General features: G+C 31.8%; 1 protein-coding gene across 1 annotated transcript in view; it reads left to right on the forward strand.

The window, feature by feature from the left end:
• The window catches only part of Usp14 (ubiquitin specific protease 14), a 152,527-nt gene that overhangs the window by 76,654 nt on the left and 49,982 nt on the right, over nt 1-25,891 (forward strand). The gene's annotated exons all lie outside the window — the stretch shown is intronic.

The following is a 25,891-nucleotide window of genomic DNA, read 5'->3' on the forward strand; positions in this document are numbered from 1 at the left end:
CATTTTACAATATTACAATTACAATTTTTACAAATTTTTATAGTTTTACAATTTAGTAATTTTCTACAATAGATATAGATATCAACAAGGACAACAACAAAGAATTGTAAAATACCGTAGCCCCTAAAATGTGATAAGATCTGGTAGCTCAGGTTATAAATCATGTAAATGTCTCTGTGTTTTCCAAGAAGAGTTGCTGAAATCTTTTGTGTACGTTTGTTAAGTTAGTTCGGGTTAGTTCAGGTTACGTTAAGTTAGGTTAGTGATTATATCAATATGATGGGTTCCTAGTTTCCAACGAGTTAACATTTTTTTAATAAAGAATTTATATTGTTTTTCAACTTGTTTTGTGGTGATTTTGGTAAGTTTTTGTAATTTTTTTACATATGAATCGAGATGGTTCTACTGATAGATGGAAATAATTAGTGCAGTAAAATTGTGAGTAATGCTTGTGTCCCTAATTGTTACTTACGAAAGTTGGCAAGCCTATATATTACACTGTATCAAAATTAATGGTTTAGAATTATTGTTTCCCTGTTATGAAAGCCCTCTTGCAGTGTGCGCAATTAAATGGTGAGAATATTTCAACAAAATATTTGAAAGCATGGACTGCAGAAAGAAATTCCGAAGTTATCAGTTCAGTCTAGTCATAAATAAAGATTTACTGCCAATTTAAGGAAGTGGAGGTCATTGCATGTTTCCTTAGCCGATTTCAGTTTCTTGTGTGAATGAAGTTGAGTCTTACTATTAAGGAAGTAGCAAAGTGACGTCTAGTTTTAAGTAACATGAATTATCATCAGTTATGTCAATCAAGTGGCCAACAGTGTAGTTTATTGTACTCAGTTATGAGTGAGAATTGTGTTTCAAATTGATTGTCAATAAGTGTTGTGATTCAAAATGAAGTAAAATGTTTACAAGGTAAAGCTTTATGCTATGAGGACAGACCTTTAGCAAAGGAATTAGGCCACAAAACCACAATTACAGATAAAACAAACTTTCAGGGGCAAAAGTAGAACTTAGAATAGAACTTTTACCATATCAATTTATGAAAAATGGGATTGGATAATTGCAGGTGCACCAATACAAATGTGTTGTTTTGTTTTCCTTGCATCTTCTTTGGGGACAATGATACATGGATTAAGCTGAGTGAAAGACTTGAAACATTTGCCTGAAAAACTAGGAAGCATGCCAGTTCGAAATCATATTTAGACAATGAACTAAACTTGGCTGTTGTAAGCAAAATTAACATCAGACTACAGCTCAATGATGGCTGGAGAGCTTTAATTTGCAAGCATAATGAACTTGTGGATAAAAATAGATACATTGTTTCGTGTTAAATTCTGTTGTGAGTTTGAATTAGCATTACATGATGAAAGTGAGGGCTCTGACAATCCAGGCATTTTCACGGGGTTAATTATTATACCTTGGCTCTTGACAATATTTTAAAAGATCATTTGGAAAATGCCACATCATCATTAGCACTTGTAAATTGATTCAAAATAATATTTTCTTTTTTAAGTGAAGGAAAACTGCTCCAGGCTTGGTAGAAATAATTTTAGGGCAACAAAATGAAATAGGGATAGAGAAATTTCCTAATAAACTCACTGCTATACATGTGATGGCAGAAGTGTAATGATTGGAAAAAGGAAAGGGTGCAGTATAATTAACGAAAAGTATCCCAAAGGAAATTTCATTCATTGTTACACACACCAGCGAAATGTGATTTTACAAAATTCCACCACAAAGTAGGATATTTTCCCAGGACTTGCAAAGAATAGGCTCATTCTTTTCCAGAGCTCCTAAAAGAATGGATTGTCTATCCCAATTTCTAAATAAACGAACTAACTGAACTCCATCTACAAGGTAGTATTTTTAACATCGAATTGTGAACACTGGTTTTTCAAGCATAGGGACAGTTTACTTAATTGTTTTGAACATGTTAGAGACAGCAAGGTTGACACAAATGTGTGTAGTCAATCTGCAGGATTCATACGAGCCCAATAAGATTCTCAGTTTCTGTTTTGGTTGGCTTTCTGAAACATAATTATGCCTCATGTTGCGATATTCTTTGATTATGTCCAGCAAAGAGACATTGGAGCTGTAAGAATCAAGAACTTTATCAGGCACTTTGTAGATGCAGTATCTAATATTCGTAAAATATACAAAGAAAATGAGCATCCTGTAGGTGAGCCCTCAAAAGGCATTTTATTGAACATGGAAAGGATCGAATTGCCACACTAAAAATATTCAATGTAATTGCGAATAAAATCAAAGACCTGACTCGCGTTTTCTGGCCACTTGTGTGGATTGAAGTTATTTTTTATTTTTGACTAAGGATTTTCACATGTATTCTATGACATTTTCAGAATGCGACTTTCAGAATACAATCAAATCATACTTTGAAGTAAATATTTCCAAATGCAAGTGGAATTGGAAATGTTGTATGATCGTGAAGACCTTCACTGTGCATCTGGTGTTCCATCCCTCTTACAGTTTTTCTTAGCAAATAACATGTCTCATATCTTTTCGGAATATCTGACATTTCTGAAAATAATAGTAACCATTCCTATGACGACTACAGAAAGTGGCAGGTGCTTTTCTATCCTGAATCGTCTGAAAACATCCATAAATTCTATGAGAACAGACAGACACAATGTGCTGGCAATGCTGTCAATTGGAAAGAGATAATGCACAGTATTCCTGACTTCCAACAAATGGATACTGTCAACCGGGATGACTTTGTCTCATTTTCAACACATTTTTCCCTTTGAAGTGAAAAGTATTTTTGTAAATTTCTGGAATATTATTTTCAAACTGTTTAGTGTCTAATGACTAATTTAAAGCCATTTTTCAAAGTTATTGAAATTTCCGAAGTCCACGTATTTTTTTTTTTTCTAAAAAAAATGGGACAATCTCGCCTAGTGTGACTTTGTCTTCAATCTCGAAAACCACTGAATAAGCCTTTACAGGAAATAAACAATGTCACCCCTATAATATCATAGAAAAATGAAACTCAATAAACAGTGATAATTTCATCCTTTTCAGTATGTGAAGGATATAAACTAGGCGAATAATACAATTTCATGAAAATTTCCATTTATTTTCATATTTTTTAAGTAATTTGAGGAGCACAAAAGCAAACACAAAAAAAATCTGGAAAACAAACAATAATAAAGGAACTATTTGCAGCAGTAATCACTCAAATCTAGAACTGAAGAATAGTTGTTCCTCTTCACCGATATAGGTCTTGGAGGATCAGTTTTCTTCAAAATGCTCTCCCATTCGTATTTCTGAGATGCCAGCTCTTACTTTCTTAATATTTTGCGCAAACCTCACCGTTAATTCAGGGTGATCATGGAGAAACTTTTTGATCCAATCAGAGGCTCGGGATTGTCCTTGAATTTGGGCACACTTACACCTTTCTGTTGCAGATAATATCGCACAATCATTCTAAAAACAGTTTCATCCACAGGAAACTCAAACTCTGATAACTTGATAAGATGGTCAACAAATGATTGTTCCTCCCTATCGTTGAAAATCTTTTGCTCCCCCCAGTGTTTTTGTATGCCTGTTTTTCAATTTATACTTCAAAGTTGTAATAGGAATTTCATAATTTATGGCTGCTTTTATTTGGCTTAATCGCTTCATTAAGACAACATCTATAGCTTTCTTCAAAGTTTCTTCATTGTAGTTTTTGTAGGACCGGCTACCTGCTGGGGACACATGGCATGATGGATCAGTATGTACCTAGACTTACCTATATGAAAACAAAAGCGAATACAAGTATTTGTTAGTATTCATGTATGGATATAAAGTCATTTTCAATACAAAACATGAGCAAACTTTGATGAGACAAAGTCACTCCAAATCACTGTTAGAAACACCACATTTCTCTAAACCCAACAAAATAACCTAAAATGTTGGCTCAATAATTGTAACTTTCATTGGTGTTTCAAGTAGACATTTTAGGAACAAAAATAAATATTTACCAACTTACTGAAGTAAGTTCAGACACCCATTGCAATAGAAACTTTGCTGCACAAGAAATTCACTAAAAAATGTAAACAACACAACAGTTCCAGTACAGCCAACTGTGGAGCTACAAAGTCCAATCTGAAATGTTCAAACTAGTTCTGCCACATATCGGAATCGGGCATTAGTAACCTTTTTCATTGAAACAAATGTGAGATGGCGCCATTTTTATTTTTTTTCTGGGATATGAGACAAGTGACCTCAGCTGATGTTAATAGAGGAGTTTTCTCTTAAGAAGGATAGGAAGATTGATCTCCTTTACAAGAAGTTATAGATGAGTTTTTATCTCCTGATTATTACATATTTTTTAAATATCTTCTGTTTGTGCCCTACCTGGTCCTAAGATCAAAAGTCGCCTTTGCTTATCACAAACAATGATCATCAACCAATTCTAAGCCTTTTAAGAAAATTGTTTGCTTTGGTTTACAGACCACTCTTTTACAGTAACTTACTTGTTATTGTTTCATTCAAACAAAACTTTTTTTGGCAGGAGGAAATAGGTGATAGGCTGAGGGGGCTAAATTTGGGGAATATGGGGGATGTCATTCAATTCAAAGCCATCTTCATCAATTATGCAATTTTGTGCAATGCAGTCAGGTACTAATAATAAATTCCCATCACAGTTTTACCTATTCTAAGTACTCTGTCATAATTATTCCATCTTTGTTCCAAGAAACTTGATGCAAGGACATTTCCTGTCAATTTTTTAACGTGAAATTCTTTTGAATGTCCCCATTCAGAGCATTTCCATTATTTTGATTGTTCTTTTGTCTCTGGATCATAATGATGGATCCATGTTTCGTTCATAGTTACATAGTTAGCAATTTGAAAATTGTCACTCTTGAGTTATTTCTGAACAGTGTTTAGGCATTTAAGGATCAATTTAGCAGATACTTTTCACATACCGAAATAATGATGTATAATTTGAAAGACAATGTTACAGAAAATTTTCGAAGTCTTTCATATATATGTTTAAGCTCAATTTTTCAATCCTCTAGAGTCATATTATGCATTGCATCAATATTTTTTTGAAATGATCATAGAAACAAGTCTTCCAAAATGATGTTTTTCTTTGATCTCCATTCTTATGTATATATTAGTCAGTTTACAATGCCTTTTGGCATTTTCTGGCAGCCAAATATTAATTTACAGTCACTGATAAATGTATCGCACTGCAAGATACCACTCCCCTCTATCTCTCCATAGGTCTTCTCCTAATTGTATTCTTTCCATAGCTTCCAGAATGCCCTTTTTCCATGTTGTCATAGGTCTTCCTCCTTTTCTTCTTCTTGATGGGGTCCAATCATATGCCCATACCATATTAGTTGTTTTGTGAAAATATCCTCTACAATATCATTCTTAACTTGCATTTTCTCTCTGATTATATCATTTCTAATTCTATCTCTTCTTGAAATGCCTGGTGATCATCTTCAATAATCCATTTTTAAGGCCAAAAATTTATTTTTGAATGCTTTTTGCAATTGCCAAGTTTCTGCCCCATATAAAGTTGTACTTCTGACAATTGATTTATAAATTTTATGTTTAGTTCCAATTCTGATTTTATTATCCCATAATACTTGATTAAGAGTGGATATTGCATATTTTCCTTTCTTCAAACGTTCTTTCATTTCTACATGGTTCCTTCCATCATCTGTGATTGTAACACCTAAATATTTTTATTTATTACTATATTTAATAACACCTTTATTTTCAAGTATCAGATTTTGTTTCTTTCTCCCAATAACCATATAATGAGATTTTTCATATTCTTCAATGAGTTTTCTGCTCATGTATTCAATATCATCTTGGTCTTCTGCTAGTATAATTTGATCATCAGCAAATTGTAGAGTATATACAGTATATTTTTGTCACCAACCAAAACACCCATATGCCTACATTTCTTCTTCCATCCTTTCAGAGCTTCTTCCAGGTAAATTTTAAACAGTGTTGGAGATAGGAAGCATCCCTGGCGTAATCCTTTAGTAATACGAAATTCAGTTGATACCTTATTTTTTATTTTTATTCTTGCTAAAAGAATGTCTGTATAAATTTTGAATTGCTTTAATTAAACTTTTTGAAATATCAACTCTTTCCAAATATTCCCTAAGTTTAATGTGTGGGACCATATCAAATGCTTTTTCCAAATCCACAAATAATATATGTAATTCTTGATTGTAAATTATTGTCTTTTCAATAATTTGATTTAGACAAAAAATATTGCCAGTAGTAGATCGTCCAGGCCTAAACCCTGCTTGTTCTTCAGCTTCTTTAACTTATTTATGTATTCTTCTTCTAGAATTCCTTTTAATATTTTACCATATAAATGACTAATAGTACTTGCAACAGTCAAACCTCTATAATTACTACATTCATTCTTTGATCCTTTTTTATGTATTGTGGATATATACCCCAATTTCCATTCAGTTGGTATGTCTTCACCATTTATGCATCTTTCAAATAACTCTCTTAATTTTTCCCAAGGTTTATCTGTTCCATGCTTCACCAGTTCTGCAGCAATTCCTCCATTACCACTAGCTTTTCTGTTTTTTAATTGACTTACGCTTGTTTCACCATTTCTAGTTCAGTGTGAATGCTATTGTCATTGTCACCCACAATCTGTTCATCATTTATATTAATTTCATATTCTGGTCTATTTTCTTCCAATAGTTCTTCTCCATTCTTCCTCTCTTAAATTCTCAACCCTATTTTGTATGGTGACATACAAAGGACAGTGATCTCTCAATATATCCACCATATCTGCATAGGTTTTCTTGCTGGATAACCCTTTAAAAAATAGGTACTTGATCAATTCAGCTCTAAATTTTTCTCTTCCTGTAAGAAGAACTTTGCCCCTTTCTTAATCAGCCTGAAGTTTGCCTTTCTTGATCTATTATAAGTACGTTCATAGTTATTATTATTATTATTATTATTATTATTATTATTATTATTATTATTATTATTATTATCTGTAATTGTGATGGTGAGTGAACTCCCAGATCAATACAGATAGATGGGTGATGAACATCTTCCGAAACTATTGAATGATAGCAAGATTAACTGAACAGTTATGAACATTTGTAAAAACAAGATCAAGAAGAGTTTTACAATTTCTCGTAAGATTAATTTGGTTTAGTCCTAGAAGACAAGATGAGGAAAATAAATCCTGAGACTTAATTTTTCATTACTACAATGAATATCATTAAGTGTGCAACCAGATGACCAATCCATGCCAGGAGAATTGAAATCCCCGAGAAAAACGATTCTAAAAATTGTGGGTATCAAGATTGTTTTCAATAAAATTTAGATAAGACCTTAAATGTTTGTGATCTGTGTCGGGTGGAAAATAGTGATTACCAATTAGCAGATTACAACCAGCTGACATTTTAATTTCGATGCAAACGCATTCATTAATGAATTCTAAATCATATCGCCAACGTTTAAAGGTATCTGGTTACTAATAGCAGTTAAGACACCCCACCTTTTACTTTGTTGGTGTCTTCAAACAACCTGTCAGCACGAAACACAGTATAATTATTAGGAAACAAATTTGTATTAACAACAGACTCGCATAACCATGTTTCAGTGAGACAGATAATGATATCATTATTACTCACTATATTTTGGAAAATTTCATCACATTTCGTATTAAGTCCACGAACATTTTCATAAAAAAATGTCAAGATTATTATTGGAATTGTACATTAATAGTTAAGTGATAGCAGATAAGACTAAGAGGCATTTCCCTGAGAATCTGAATTCGTAGAATGCGAGAAATGCTGTTCTGGTTTGAGTTTCCCAAAAAAAAGGTGCAATTAGGCATCCAGCAGGCCAAACTTCAGGATTATTTATCAAATCAAAATCCCTTTCATCCACAGCTACATGGAAGGAAGAATACGTTTGAAATTTTGTTTTAAGTTTAGTTACCAAGAGCGACCTAAGTTCTAATTGATTTTTGAGAGAGTCGACTATATTGTTAGAGCTAACTTTGGAACTGAATCTCGAAACAAAGAGAGATTTAGTTCTGATTCGCTCAGGGGCCATTTCAATGTTGCTAGTAGAAGAGGTTCCAACTTTGGGTTCTCTTTTTTTAAATTTCTTTCTAGAAACTAATTGAAAGCCTTCATTGTCAGTGTGAACATTAGTAGCATTGGCCTAATTCATTTCCTGATTCACATTATGTTTCACTGTAATAGCAGTCGCACATACTGGTTTACCAGTCGCTGAGACTGCAGAATGTGAAGTATTTGAATTGTCAGCAGCTACGTTATCCGACACAATCTTGCTGTAAGACTTCTTAGGGCCATTAGTTTGCACAGATTGTTGACCCTCAGAAGAAATATTTTGAGAGGATTTAGGGGGGCAGCATCCCTCTGATAACAATTCTGCCATTTGTTCTTTTAGGACAAAATTTTCATTTTTAAGTTCATTGAAGTCTTTTTGTAAATTCTTGACATAGATCAAAATGTCGCTAACCATGTCCAATAAAGAAACACTATTTAGTCTGACTGTTTCGATCTGAACAGCAAGAGCATCTTTAGACAAAGGGGTTAAATTACTATAAACAAGCTCACGTGTAGGTGAGATCACCTTCTTCTCTCCTGGAGTAATAGGACGCACTGGCGTGTTGTCCCCCTGCGCTGATTTCAGAGCACTTACACACTTCTGGCACTTATAAGTTGAACTGCCACTTTGCATGAAGATGTCATACTCAACATCTCCAATATTTAGGCAGCCTAGATGATAGCGAAGACCACAAGGCCCAACACATTTCAGAAATTTTTGCCTTCCAAAGAAAGGCAAGTTACACAAAAGGCGCCATATCCACTTATACTTCGATACACCTGCTGTATGCTGTAAGTTCAGGAGCTATATGCACACACAACCGAACAGCATGATGGCTCACGACTGAATGATGATATAATCAATCAATCTTATTTAAATTATTCTCAAGATGATTATCACTATCTTTATTCCACTCTATACAATTTTGATTGGAATTGTTTATATCTTACTACCGATGTCAATGTTGCTACTAACTCTCTGTCAAAAATCGTTAATGATGCTATATCTAAAGCTGTCCCTGTCACCTTTGTGAAGAAGTCGCACTATCCTAAATGGTTTTCAAACAGCATATGTCTACTCATTAAGAAAAAGAACAAAGCACATAGAAATTTCAAAAAATATAAATCTGATCACCACTATCAAATTTTCTCTCACTATAGGAAACAAGTCAAGGCATTGATTAAGTCTGATAAATTTAAATGGTTACAGTCCATTGATGATAGTTTAAAAAACGAGCCTAATAAATTCTGGAAATATGTAGAATCTTTTCGGAAATCGAAAAACATTCCAAATGAATTTATTATTAATGGGGTTCACATAGCTGATCAAAAAATCATTGCAAATGCATTTGCTAGTCAATTTAAATCAATTCAGATGAACCAGAACTCTAATTTTCTCACTTGTTATTCTAACTTTAAAACTTTTTACCCTTTCCTGTAATCTCTTGTGATGATGTCAGGAAGACCATAAAAAATTTCAAGCCTAATGAATCTATGGGTACGGTTGGCATTCCTAATTTTATTATTAAAGGATGCTCTGAAATTTTCGTACCTGTTTTAACCTGCATTTTCAATTTGACTTTAAAAACAGGGGTATATCTTTCTCTTTGGAAGGAAGCATCTATTATTCTCATATTTAAGAGTGGTAATAAAGCTATTTTAAGTAATTATAGACCTATGTCCATACTTAATAACTTCTCAAAAATTTTTGAAAAAATAATTCATAAACATATTTCTTTTCACGTGAAAAACAAAATCAATTCGGCCCAATATGGTTTTATAAAAGGAAAATCTACGACTACTAATTTAGTATCTTATCTCAATTATGTTATGCCTATAGTTGAAACTCAGGGTCAAATTGATTCCATTTATTTTGACTTCAGCAAAGCGTTTGATGTTGTTCCCCATAATATGTTACTGAGTAAATTAAATTTTTTGGTCTTACCACTAATTACCTGGGCTGGTTTGAAAATTATTTAAAAGACAGACAATCCTGTGTTAGACTTGGAAATTCTTATTCTGATCCTTATATTACTTTATGCGGAGTTCCACAGGGTTCCACTTTGGGGCCTCTACTATTTTTATTATTTATAAATGACATCTGTAAAAGAATAAGTTCTAACTGCCTTTTATTTGCCGATGATCTTAAAATATTTCGCAAAATTAATAGTCTGGCAGACTGTATAACTTTGCAAAATGATATAAATGCTATTGATCTATGGTCTGCTAATAATGGAATGAAAATTAATGAATCGAAAACTTTTGTCATTTCCTTCTCTAGAAAAACCACTTCTCTTAAATTTAATTACACTCTTAATAATATTAACATAATAAGGGAAGACTGTATTAGAGACCTGGGAGTTCTACTCGATAACAAATTACATTTTCATAATCATGTCCAACATATTTATAATCATTCCATTAGAATGCTCGGACTTATAAGGTCTATAACTTATTCTTTTTCTACTCCAGCTACTCTTGTAATTCTATACTATACATTAATCAGATCTAAACTAGAATATGCATCTGTCGCCTGGAATTCTATTACTTCTACTGATTCGTATCTTAAAAGTATTTATTTCAGTCACTGACTTCACAGCATATGTTTAAGGTGCTACGCCTTTACATTACATATTTAAAAGACATATGAACGTTTTCGTTGGTCTACGCCAACATCATCAGATATGAAGTACATTTCAGCAATATCAGTGCTCTCTACATAATATCTACAAATACAAAACATACGAGTATTTAGTGGCATGCAAAATGAGACATATTAAAAACCAACATTGCTGTGATACACATTGACATTCAATATGACTGCCTTAATTGTCACTTACTTAAAATACACGTATAAATTACAAAAAATATTGATTTACACACATATATATATAAATGCAAGTCTTCACATATGAGATAATAAAATGACATGATTTAAAAGTGATAAAAATAATAAAATATAAAACTAAGATAAAAAAAGTATTATGAATGTGAAGAGTTGCAAGATTACAGTAATTACATTTATTATATTCCTATTTCTGTTTCACAATAATATATATATTTCCACCATTCAGAAACGTATGTATCGTGGTTTGTGTCACATAATTATTTGAATATTTTTCAAGTTTATATGGTTTTATTATAAATGCCAATGTATTATACGTTGGGTTGTTTGATGTTGATTAATGATGTATATTTGATTTTGTCGATAATGCTGTTCGTCCAATCTGGAAGTAATTGAATTCAACAAGTTGATGACTCAATTTTTAACGGATTTAACATTTGATTTGTATGATATGTTAAATGGAAGAAACTTACATGGCGATGTATTGTCGATATCCAATACTGTAATTGTAATGAACGTGTGGTATGGCGCAAGTCAAGTATCAGAATTAACTGAAAAAGATCAAATATTGAATAAATATATCACTACTAATGATATTGATGAAGCAAGTATTTGACTGGCATCATATGAATTTAAATGAAAGTCAAAATTCGGTGCAGTTATTTTGGGTAATGAAATAGTTACGAAAATAAATATTTGTGTGTGGTTATTATGTACTAGTAGCAATTTGAAATTATAATTTAGTTAAGTGAATGTATAAATCAAGCTTTTTAGTTATATTATCCAAAACAGCATAAAAATATCTATATAGACTTACTCAGTGTAGACGTGCCTTCTTAGATGTTGATTATGTGGTGGTTGTGTGAGGACTGTGCGACGACTATGTGTATCATGGTCTGAGGAAGATGTGGACAGTGCGCGCATGAATACATCACGTCATATGTTGTATAGTGTGTTCTGTAAGTTAGATAAATTTTCATTAATTAAAGATTTATTTCTTTTATAATATTTCGAAATATAATATTCTTCCGCTGTATTTATATGAGTATTATCTTTATATGTTTTAATTATTGTTAAAGTATCATTTACTGAGCCAAGTTCGTGTCCGTTTTGAATGAGATGGGATGCATATTTTGACTTTGCTCTGTTATGTTTAAAATCGGAGATGTGTTCTTTATATCTTACTTTGAAGTTCCGTTTTGTTTGCCCGATGTATTTGGCATTACAGGTTTTACAATTTAACATATACACTCCTTTCTTATTAAGTTTATCAATATGGTGCAAATCATTATTAATGTTATTGTTGATTTTATTGTTAGTTTTGTATGCTATTTTTATGTTTTATTTTTGGAAAAATGTGCTAATTTGTTGGAAATTATTTTATTATAAGTCAAAGTCGACCACGTTTTGTTGCTCTCTTTAGTGGATCTAGATAAAGTGGACGAACTTTTCATTTTCTGTTCATTTTCTTTCTTAGATATTAGTTTTCTAATTAATGTTCTATTATAAACTTTTTCATGCGCGATGTCAAGAATGTTCTGTATTCCTTTTCTGTATTTTGTACGGGATAAGGGAATCTGCAATGCTCTATTAATTAAATAGTGAAACATACTTAATTTATGGGCAGGAGGATGCTCTGAAGTTGCTGGTATAGTATGATTAGTATGTGTTGGTTTCCTATAGATGTCGAAGGATAGGTTACTTTTTTGTTTTATTATTTTTATATCCAAAAATGGTATGGATTTGTTTGTTTCCAATTCAACTGTAAATTTTAGATTATTGTGAATTTGATTGAAATCGTATGCAATGGAATCGCTGCTTGATTTATTGTTGTGTATTATGATGGTATCGTCTACATATCTGCGGTAATATATTATACCGTGTTTATTTAGTAAGTTTTGAATGTGTTTTTCTTCTATGTGTTGTAAAAAGATTTCTGTTAATATGCCCGATAATGGACTGCCCATTGCTAAACCACTGTTCTGTTTATATATTTTTTGATTAAAAGTGAAATAATTTTGTGACGTACATAGTGTTATTAACTGAACTATTTGTTTGATTATTGAATCGTGAATTTTATTTTCAATAAGCTTTGTTTTAATTACTTCTATTGTTTCTTGAACAGGAATATTCGTATATAAGTTTTCTATGTCTAATGACATTAGTTTTGTATCTTTATCAATTGAGATATTTTTCAATCCATCAACTATATGTTTTGTATTTTTTACTGTATATACATTGTTCATATTAAGAGTCTGTTGTAACCATTTCTGTAAAAATGTACTAAGTTTATAATTAGGTGAATTCATATTGTTAACTATTGGTCGCATTGAAAGAACGGTTTTGTGGGTTTTAGGCAAAGCTTATAAGGTTGGTATTGAAGGATTCATATTTATATATTTATTAACTTCTGATTCTGGAATGATGTATGGTGCTGACTTTAATGCTATTCTAATTTGTTTTTGGTAAGAGTCCGTTGGGTCCTGCTTTATTTCTTCTATTTTGGATTTTACTAGAAAATCTGTGGTTTTCTCATTATAATGTTCTTTAGTCATAATTACAATTGCGTTATTTTTATCTACCTTTACATGGATCAAGTTCTTTTCTTTTAATTTCCGTTTTAATTTTGTTATCTTGCTTTTCAGCTTCTTTGCATTTTGTATGCGGTTGTTTGTTCTGGGGTCATTTTTGTAATCATTTATAATTTTGGATGTGTTATACCTTAAATAATCTTTATTTTCGTGAGAGCTGTTTTGTATTATGGTTTCGGTTTCAATTATTGTGTCTTCTACTGTTTGATTAAGGTTTGCTTGAGGAAAGTTGGTTTTATATCCTTGATTAAGAATTTGAACTTCGTCATCCGAAAATGTGACGGTGGATAAATTGACAAATTTTATCTGATTCTTGTTTCCTTTTTCTTTGGTCAAATTGTGTTTAGGAATTTTATTTCTATTTGCCAACATCATTAATTTACTTTGTAAGTGGTTATATTTTTTGTCCATTAAATGCTTTATTTTATTTTGAACTATAGTATCCAAAATTGGCCAATTGTTTCCGAAGGTTTTTCCTGCTAGCAAATGTTGTTGTTGTTTTCTAATGCCAGGCGTTTGACAATAAAGTCATTTGACCTCTTGCACTCCAATATTTTTCAAAGATATTATCATGACTAGCCACTGAAGCACAGATTTTGAGGTGTTCCGAATCCATTTCTTGGTTTGAGTTGCACAATGGGCAGTTAGGGGACTGATATATTCCAATTCTATGCAGGTGTTTGGCCAAACAATCATGGCCTGTTGCCAATCTAAATGCAGCTACAGACGATTTTCGTGGTAAATCGGGAATTAACTGTGGATTTTGATGCAGAGAGTTCCATTTTTTCCCTTGAGATTGTGTTATCAAATTTTGTTTGTTGAAGTCTAAGTATGTAGATTTAATAAATCTCTTCACAGAGTAATACATAGATTTAGTAACAGGTCTGTAAGTAGCAGTGCTGCCCTTTTTTGCTAATGCATCCGCATTCTCATTTCCCAGGATTCCACAATGGGATGGTATCCATTGGAATACAATTCTTTTATTGAGTGATAATAATTGAGAGAGCATTTTAGTTATTTCTGCTGTTTGAGATGAAGGTGTGTGTTTAGAGACGATTGATAGGATAGCTGCTTTGGAGTCTGACAATATAACTGCGTTCCTAAATTTATTGATGTGGCATAGAAGATTCCTGAGACATTCACTTATTGTAATGATTTCACCATCAAAACTTGTTGTTCCATATCCAAAAGATCTATAAAGTGAGAAGAGACAGCACGTAACACCTGCACCGGCACCTTGTTCTCTGGAGATCAAGGATCCGTCAGTGTATAAATGAAGCCAGATTTGTGGAGGGTACCTAATATTAATTGTCTCTAAAGACAATTGTTTCAGTATTTCAGTGTTTACTTCTGATTTCAGTATTTCTTCTGTTAAATTTAGATTATATTGTATATTTAATAGAGTTAAAGGGTTTGGTTTAATTGTAAGTTTTCTTTTAAATTCGGGATATTGATTTTCTGTTTTAATTCTTGAACAATGGATATGAAACTTTTTTGAGTTTTCAATCTACAAAGAGGACTGTATGAATGCCAATTGTTACCTGGTAATCTAATAAGTTTTTCATATTGAATCAGTGCTTTTTCTTGTATTGTCATTTTGATCCTGTTAATATTAGTGAGGAATCTCATAGAATCTCATAACAAATGTAATTCGTATAATTTGGTATTGATGTAATCTTTTTTCTTGTGGAGGAATTTTATTTCGTTCTTTACCCAATTTAACTCAGCTTTCGATTTTGTTAGTTTTGCTGTAAATGTTGTGTTCTTAATTTTGATTTTAGCATAATTAGGTATTGTGTTTTGTTGGAGACATCTTTGATTGAACCAAATATTGGCTTTTGTATTATGTAGTTGTACTTTGAGATTCAGATATTGCCTATACGTTTTTGCCTGACTGGCATGTAATATTTTGCAATTCATTTTTAATTTTCAGAGAAGTCTATATTATATCTTAAAAGTATTTATTTCAGTCACTGACTTCACAGCATATGTTTAAGGTGCTACACCTTTACATTACATATTTAAAAGACGTATGAACGTTTTTGTTGGTCTACGCCAACATCATCAAATACAAAGTACATTTCAGCAATATCAGTGCTCTCTACATAATATCTACAAATACAAAACATACGAGTATTTAGTGGCATGCAAAATGAGACATATTAAAAACCAACATTGTTGTGATACACATTGACATTCAATATGACTGCCTTGATTGTCACTTACTTAAAATACACGTATAAATTACAAAAAATATTGATTTACATATATATATATATATATATATATATATATATATAAATGCAAGTCTTCACATATGAGATAATAAAATGACATGATTTAAAAGTGATAAAAATAATAAAATATAAAACTAAGATAAAAAAAGTATTATGAATGTGAAGAGTTGCAAGATTACAGTAATTACATTTATTATATTCCTATTTCTGTTTCACAATAATATATATATTTCCACCATTCAGAAACGTATGTATCATGGTTTGTGTCACGTAATTATTTGAATATTTTTCAAGTTTATATGGTTTTATTATAAATGCCAATGTATTATACGTTGGGCTGTTTGATGTTGATTAATGATGTATATTTGATTTTGTCGATAATGCTGTTCGTCCAATCTGGAAGTAATTGAATTCAACAAGTTGATGACTCAATTTTTAACGGATTTAACATTTGATTTGTATGATATGTTAAATGGAAGAAACTTACATGGCGATGTATTGTCGATATCCAATACTGTAATTGTAATGAACATGTGGTATGGCGCAAGTCAAGTATCAGAATTAACTGAAAAAGATCAAATATTGAATAAATAAATCACTAATAATCATATTGATGAAGCAAGTATTTGACTGGCATCATATGAATTTAAATGAAAGTCAAAATTCGGTGCAGTTATTTTGGGTAATGAAATAGTTACGAAAATAAATATTTGTGTGTGGTTATTATGTACTAGTAGCAATTTGAAATTATAATTTAGTTAAGTGAATGTATAAATCAAGCTTTTTAGTTAAATTATCCAAGACAGCATAAAAATATCTATATAGACTTACTCAGTGTAGACATGCCTTCTTAGATGTTGATTATGTGGTGGTTGTGTGAGGACTGTGTGACGACTACGTGTATCATGGTCTGAGGAAGATGTGGACATGAATACATCACGTCATATGTTGTGTAGTGTGTTCTGTAAGTTAGGTAAATTTTCATTAATTAAAGATTTATTTCTTTTATAATATTTCGAAATATAATATTCTTCCGCTGTATTTATATGAGTATTATCTTTATATGTTTTAATTATTGTTAAAGTATCATTTACTGAGCCAAGTTCGTGTCCGTTTTGAATGAGATGGGATGCATATTTTGACTTTGCTCTGTTATGTTTAAAATCGGAGATATGTTCTTTATATCTTACTTTGAAGTTCTGTTTTGTTTGCCCGATGTATTTGGCATTACAGGTTTTACAATTTAACATATACACTCCTTTCTTATTAAGTTTATCAATAGGGTGCAAATCGTTATTAATGTTATTGTTGATTTTATTGTTAGTTTTGTATGCTATTTTTATGTTTTATTTTTGGAAAAATGTGCTAATTTGTTGGAAATTATTTTATTATAAGTCAAAGTCGACCACGTTTTGTTGCTCTCTTTAGTAGATCTAGATAAAGTGGACGAACTTTTTATTTTCTGTTCATTTTCTTTCTTAGATATTAGTTTTCTAATTAATGTTCTGTTATAACCGTTTTCATGCGCGATGTCAAGAATGTTCTGTTTTTCATTTTCTGTATTTTGTACGGGGTAAGGGAATCTGCAATGCTCTGAAGTTGCTGGTATAGTATGATTAGCATGTGTTGGTTTCCTATAGATGTCGAAGGATAGGTTACTTTTTTGTTTTATTATTTTTATATCCAAAAATGGTATGGATTTGTTCTAGTAAAATCCAAAATAGAAGAAATAAAGCAGGACCCAACGGACACTTACCAAAAACAAATTAGAATAGCATTAAAGTCAGCACCATACATCATTCCAGAATCAGAAGTTAATAAATATATAAATATGAATCCTTCAATACCAACCTTATAAGCTTTGCCTAAAACCCACAAAACCGTTCTTTCAATGCGACCAATAGTTAACAATATGGGTCATTCCACGAGATGAGGGACATAAAGACAAAATTTTATATTTAATCGAAGAAACTGTTCTTTTGCATTAAAAAATTCTCCAATTCATTGACTTTATACAGCATGGTATAATTTTAATTTTGGCGGCATAATTTCTTTGTTCCCAACAAGCAAAGTCGACATGGCTGCTACAGAGGGATTCTGGTAAGATTACGTCATTTGATTTTAGGACATTGCTATCAGAATATTAAATTCCATGAAGTTAGTGCTATATTACCTTTGAAAGTAATTGTTTCAGTGCCTGTATGTAGTAACAATGAGTGGAAATATAATCTATTAAAGTAGTTATCCACTGTTAAAAGAAATACTTAAGTTATGTAACGTTTGTTACAAAAATATTAATTTTATTTCATAATTAGAAAACTGTTTTTTATTTTAAAATGAAACTTTGTATTATCTTACTTCCTCATGTAAGCTACATAAATACTAGACATTCTGATTTTTAAAATAATAATTTTATATAAATTCTGTGTAACAAACGTTACATCAATAGTAACAATCGTTACATAACGTTTGTTACACAAAAAATAATAAGATAATCAGATGTAATACATGAAATTATTGATTAATGGCCTATGTTTGGTAAGCATATATTTAAAATAAGACATGTTTTAGTACGTTTTCATGTTTGATGGGCCATATATGCATTTCAGTATGAAAAAAGCTCCAAAATCTGCTGCTGAGAGAATGCGTGAGTACAGAGCTAGAATGGACACAGAAAAAACTCAAGAGAGACTAGAAAAGTGTCGTAACATTATGAGGAAGCTTAGGAAAAAGCCAAAATCAAAATCGGAAAAATCTACAGAAAGAGAAGCCACTAGGAAGCGAGTACAAGAATATCGTAGAAGACAAAAAGCAAGAGTTTTAAGTTCATGTATTTTGAAAGATGGTTCTTCAGGAAGTCCCCTTATAAGAGTGCAAATTCTTTTGGAAAGGCTATAAAAAGAGCACAAAGAAACCTTCCAAGGAGCCCTCGAAAACAAACAGCCATAGTAAGAAAGCTTGCCGAATCATTTAATCTATTAGTACAGCAAGCAAAACATTCCACATCTTCTACATTGTCTATTACTGCAGATACTATGAAAATGGTGAAGGATTTTTATGAATGTGATGATGTTTCCCGCCAACTCCCTGGAAAAAAAGATTTTATTATAATACGTGAGGATGGAAAGAAAGAATATATGCAAAAAAGACTACTTGTATATCATTTGCGTGATGTATACACACTTTTTCAAGAGCAGAATCCAAATGTAAAGATTGGTCTATCAAAATTTTGTGAAATGCGACCGAAACATGTCAGGTTGATCTCTGATAAGGATCAGATAATGTGCTTCTGTCCTTACTGTGAAAATACGCAGTTAATGATTACAGCAGCGCCCTGGAAAACAAGTGAAAAACCAAAAACCATCCAGGAGCTTCTGAAAGAAACAGTTTGTCAAACTGAAAATAAGAACTGTATGAAAAGAAGTTGCCAAGAATGTGGAGATATTGAATCCACGCTGATTACAAAAATTGATGATGACTGTGATGAGGTTCACACCAAGCAATGGGAAGGTGGACATCTGGTTCAAAAAGATATGTCTATAAATGAATTCTTCAATTATTTCAAGAATCAGCTAACGCAACTATCCAATCATATATACAATAAAAGAAGACAATGGAAGGAACAGCAGAAACAAAAATCATCACTACAACCAGGACAGCTGATTCTCCTAACAGATTTTGCTGAGAACTATGTAGCAAAATTTCAGAATGAAGTTATGGCAGCACACTGGACACACACATCAGCTGAAACATCAACGACAATCTATACTGCAGTTTGCTATTTCCGAAAATCTTCTACTGATGATGTCACAACAATATGTTTAGCAGTCATTAGTGATACACAGAGTCATGGCACTGCTGAAGTTGCTGCTTTCAATGAAATCCTACTAAACTACCTGTCTACATTAAAGCAGTCTCCTATAACTTCAGTTTATCTGTGGACTGATGGTGCTGCACAACATTTTAAAAACTGGAAGGCAATATCATACTTGTGCACATTACCAAAATTCTAGGATATAATGTTGAGTGGAACTATAACGAGTCTTACCATGGTAAGGGCCCACACGATGGTGTTGGATCTACCCTTAAACGCAGTGTATGGAAGCGAGTTTTACAAGGAAATGCTACCGTGCAAAATGCTGAGCAATTTTATGACATCACAAAATCTAACATTTACAACATACATTGTTTTTATGTCCCTGCTGGTAATATTGACTCAATTGCTGCAAAATATGTAGAAGAATGGAAAAGTGCATTGCCAGTGGTAGGAATCCAACAAGCCCGATGTGTGAAAATTACTGCACCAAACACAGCTGGGCTCTTCTCAAATACTGGAGATGTTGAACCATTTAAGAAACATAAAATAAAAGAAACGCAAGAAGAAACAAGCAGTCCTACAAAATCTACTCATTCCATTGATCATGCCATGAATTCAAAATTTTCAGAACTATCAGTTGGTGATTACGTATTGGTAATACGTACTACTACGTAACTTTAGTGACAGCAATTTTGTAAAATTTTGTGATATGGTAAGTTCAATAGATTGGAACCCATTAATCATTTGCACAGAGGTTGACATATCATTTCTGAATTTTGTAAATCATCTTCTAAATTGCTTTGAAACCTGTTTCCCATTACAACACAGAAAAAAAGTTGATGCAAGTCTATCTGATTCAAAATGGTACACAAAAGAACTCAAAGCTTTAAAGAACTCTGTACTTGCCCACCATACAGCCTATATGTGCACTAAAGCTGAGGAGGCAAAGAGACAATACTCAATTTTAAAAAAAGAATATAAAAGGAAAATAAATGAGGCGAAAAGAAGCATGTATGATAATTATATTAACTCCTCTGGCAATAAATGTAAATCAGCATGGAAAATCGTTAAGCAAGAAACTAACATGACCAACAACACAAAAAATGTTCAAATAGATCCTTATGCATTTAATGAATTCTGTATTAAATCAACTGAGGACATTGCTGACAAATTTGATGGTGATATACCTCAGCATTATATTAGCACTGCTCCTGAAGGAGAATTTACTTGGCGTAGTGTGACAGAAGATGAAGTTATGAAAGCAGTTGCTGAACTCTCTTCCTCTCATAGCTCTGATATTTTCGGCTTCTCTAACTTCTTCATTAAAAAAATAGTGAATTTAATTGTCATACCATTAACTCTTTTAATCAATATGTGCATCCATGAAAACTCCTTTCCAGATTGCTTGAAACTTTCTAAAGTAATACCCATATACAAACGAGGTGATATAAATGCAGTGTCCAGCTACAGACCTATTAGCCTTGTCCCAAGTTTTTCAAAAATTATTGAATCTCTCCTCTACAAGCAAATGAATGAATGGTTCGTCCAACACCAACTTATCTCACCTAGGCAGTTCGGTTTCCAAAAGAATAAATCTACAGTATTAGCCCTGGAATACCTGGTCAAAGAAATCATTACAGCATTTGAAAACAAAAAATGTGTCTCTTTAACACTGTGTGATCTTACTAAAGCATTTGATTGCATATCCCACGATCTTTTAATAGCTAAGTTACAACACTATGGTATTAGAGGAGAGAGTTTAAACCTTATCAGATCTTATTTAAAAAATAGAAGACAAATTGTTAATATATCAAATAAGCTCTCTGATGTGAGACTTGTCACTAATGGAGTTCCTCAAGGCAGCATATTAGGCCCTTTTCTCTTTCTTGTATTAATAAATGATTTACCATTCAGTCTGCCTCAAGATCTAATCATGTATGCAGATGATACCACCTTAATAACATCTCACTCAGATCTTAACCAGTTAAAGTTGTCACAGATGAATAATCTTAACATAGCTAAGCAATGGTTTCACTCAAACAAGTTAATGCTTAATGAAGAAAAAACCCAGAAACTAATCTTAGGCCTCCCCAACACACTAGATAATGAAATATCTTATGTTAAACTGTTAGGGTTTTATTTGGATCCAAAATTAGGATGGCACAAACACATAGAAAGTATATGTACTAAATTGTCGAGGGTAATTTTTGTTTTTAGGAAGTTAAGACCATTGGTTTCAACAGAAACTCTCAGACAGGTATATTTTGCACTGTTTGAATCTCACATTAACTATGGAATTCATATATGGGGAAGTGCAACAGGAGTCAATAGCATCTTAATATTACAAAAACGAGCACTGAGGGTAATATTCAATAAAAATACCAAGGAATCATGTAGACCACTATTTCCAGAGTTAAAGGTAATGACAGTTTACAATCTATTCATTTACAGAACCTTGATATTCCTCAGATCCAACATAGATCTTTATCAGACTAGATCAGATATACATTCCTTCAACACTAGAAATAAAGATAAATTAGATTACACAAGGTGCAGATTGAGTGTAAGCTCAAATACCTGCTTTTTTAATGGCATAAATATATTTAATAAGTTACCATTGGAGGCGAAAAAGTTACCAATAAATAGGTTTAAGTCCTGCATACATAGATGGTTGCTGAACAGACCTTTTTATTCAGTGAATGAATTCATGGAGTGTGATGTAAATATTGTATTTTAGAAATGTAACCCTTTCTTTATATTTTAATTTGTCTCTTTGTATTTTAATTATACCTTTTGTCCTTATATAAATGTGTTAACCTACAGCATACTCTGTTTATCTCTCAGTGTTTGTTTATTTGACTATGTATGTTTATTTGCTTATAATTATTTGTTTACTTGTCTATATTTATTTGTGCTAAGTTTGTTTATGCATGTGTGAGTGTATGTGTGCGTGTGTGTGTATTATCGAACCTGACGATGTCATATCCATGCCTTGTACACTGGTTTCTGACAAATAAATATTATTATTGTTATTATTATTATTATTATTATTATTATTATTATTATTATTATTATTACCCACAAACTGGACAATATTATGTTGGACATATAATCCTTCTCAATTATGTGAGTAATATGTGTAGTGTACAATTCATGAGAAGAAGAGAAGAAAAGAACACTTATTTTGTGTACCCAACAAATGACGATATAGATGAAATATCCCCAGACCTAGTTTTAAGCACATTGCCTAAACCTGAGGAAGTTAGGGGAAAATTTATTTTCAACACAAATTTTACTGTGCTAGTTGAGTAAGAATGTTATTGTACTCTCAAAAATTACCTTTTTTTTTAATTATCACTATGATGTTCTTTACAAACTGTTCAATTCTGACTCTGCAACGTTTGTTACACTGTTGTAACGTTTGTTACTCTAAGTTTTTAATTATTTTCAAGTAACATACATCTGTAGAATTAAAAACGTTTATGTCATTTAGTTCTGTAATCTTCCTAGATTCAAGCTGTATTTTTTTTATCTGACATAAAATATTGTAAGAACAGAGAATCACAACAGTCTTTCACAACTTGAGAATCCATGTCCTTTGATGTAACGTTTGTTACATTTTTTTCAAATTGTAAACCCAAGAACATGCACCATCACAGTATTATATTTTTGGTACTATATAATCTTCACACTATCCTCTATTACCAGGTATGTTCCAAAGCATTGCTCTTGTCTACAGTTGACTGCAGAAAAATGTCAAATGTTCAAATCCATGTAAGAATGTAACATTTGTTACAATGGAATGACCCATATGAATTCACCTAATTATAAACTTAGTACATTTTTACAGAAATGGTTACAACAGACTCTTAATATGAACAATGTATATACAGTAAAAAATACAAAACATATAGTTGGTGAATTGAAAAATATCTCAATTGATAAAGATACAAAACTAATGTCATTAGACATAGAAAACTTATATACGAACATTCCTGTTCAAGAAACAATAGAAGTAATTAAAACAAAGCTTATTGAAAATAAAATTCACGATTCAATAATCAAACAAATAGTTCAGTTAATAACACTATGTACGTCACAAAATTATTTCACTTTTAATCAAAAAATATATAAACAGAACAGTGGTTTAGCAATGGACAGTCCGTTATCGGGCATATTAACAGAAATCTTTTTACAACACATAGAAGAAAAACACATTCAAAACTTACTAAATAAACACGGTATAATATATTACCGCAGATATGTAGACGATACTATCATAATACACAACAATAAATCGAGCAGCGATTCCATTGCATACGATTTCAATCAAATTCACAATAATCTAAAATTTACAGTTGAATTGGAAACAAACAAATCCATACCATTTTTGGATATAAAAATAATAAAACAAAAAAGTAACCTATCCTTCGACATCTATAGGAAACCAACACATACTAATCATACTATACCAGCAACTTCAGAGCATCCTCCTGCCCATAAATTAAGTATGTTTCACTATTTAATTAATAGAGCATTGCAGATTCCCTTTATCCCGTACAAAATACAGAAAAGAAATACAGAACATTCTTGACATCGCACATGAAAACGGTTATAATAGAACATTAATTAGAAAACTAATATCTAAGAAAGAAAATGAACAGAAAATAAAAAGTTCGTCCACTTTATCTAGATCTACTAAAGAGAGCAACAAAACGTGGTCGACTTTGACTTATAATAAAATAATTTCCAACAAATTAGCACATTTTTTCCAAAAATAAAACATAAAAATAGCATACAAAACTAACAATAAAATCAACAATAACATTAATAACGATTTGCACCATATTGATAAACTTAATAAGAAAGGAGTGTATATGTTAAATTGTAAAACCTGTAATGCCAAATACATCGGGCAAACAAAACGGAACTTCAAAGTAAGATATAAAGAACATATCTCCGATTTTAAACATAACAGAGCAAAGTCAAAATATGCATCCCATCTCATTCAAAACGGACACGAACTTGGCTCAGTAAATGATACTTTAACAATAATTAAAACATATAAAGATAATACTCATATAAATACAGCGGAAGAATATTATATTTCGAAATATTATAAAAGTAATAAATCTTTAATTAATGAAAATTTACCTAACTTACAGAACACACTATACAACATATGACGTGATGTATTCATGCGCGCACTGTCCACATCTTCCTCAGACCATGATACACGTAGTCGTCACACAGTCCTCACACAACCACCACATAATCAACATCTAAGAAGGCACGTCTACACTGAGTAAGTCTATATAGATATTTTTATGCTGTTTTGGATAATATAACTAAAAAGCTTGATTTATACATTCACTTAACTAAATTATAATTTCAAATTGCTACTAGTACATAATAATCGCACACAAATATTTATTTTCGTAACTATTCCATTACCCAAAATAACTGCACCGAATTTTGACTTTCATTTAAATTCATATGATGCCAGTCAAATACTTGCTTCATCAATATGATTATTAGTGATTTATTTATTCAATATTTGATCTTTTTCAGTTAATTCTGATACTTGACTTGCGCCATACCACACGTTCATTACAATTACAGTATTGGATATCGACAATACATCACCATGTAAGTTTCTTCCATTTAACATATCATACAAATCAAATGTTAAATCCGTTAAAAATTGAGTCATCAACTTGTTGAATTCAATTACTTCCAGATTGGACGAATAGCATTATCGACAAAATCAAATATACATCATTAATCAACATCAAACAACCCAACGTATAATACATTGGCATTTATAATAAAACCATATAAACTTGAAAAATTGTGAAACTTGGACTCTCACTCTGAGAGAGGAACATAGGTTCAGGGTGTTTGAGAATAAGGTGCTTAGGAAAATATTTGGGGCTAAGCGGGATGAAGTTACAGGAGAATGGAGAAAGTTACACAACACAGAACTGCACGCATTGTATTCTTCACCTGACATAATTAGGAACATTAAATCCAGACGTTTGAGATGGGCAGGGCATGTAGCACGTATGGGCGAATCCAGAAATGCATATAGAGTGTTAGTTGGGAGACCGGAGGGAAAAAGACCTTTAGGGAGGCCGAGACGTAGATGGGAGGATAATATTAAAATGGATTTGAGGGAGGTGGGGTATGATGATAGAGACTGGATTAATCTTGCACAAGATAGGGACCGCTGGCGGGCTTATGTGAGGGCGGCAATGAACCTTCGGGTTCCTTAAAAGCCATTTGTAAGTAAGTAAGTAAACTTGAAA

The sequence above is a fragment of the Periplaneta americana genome, chromosome 4, assembly GCF_040183065.1.
Source record: "Periplaneta americana isolate PAMFEO1 chromosome 4, P.americana_PAMFEO1_priV1, whole genome shotgun sequence".
Taxonomy (NCBI): domain Eukaryota; kingdom Metazoa; phylum Arthropoda; class Insecta; order Blattodea; family Blattidae; genus Periplaneta; species Periplaneta americana.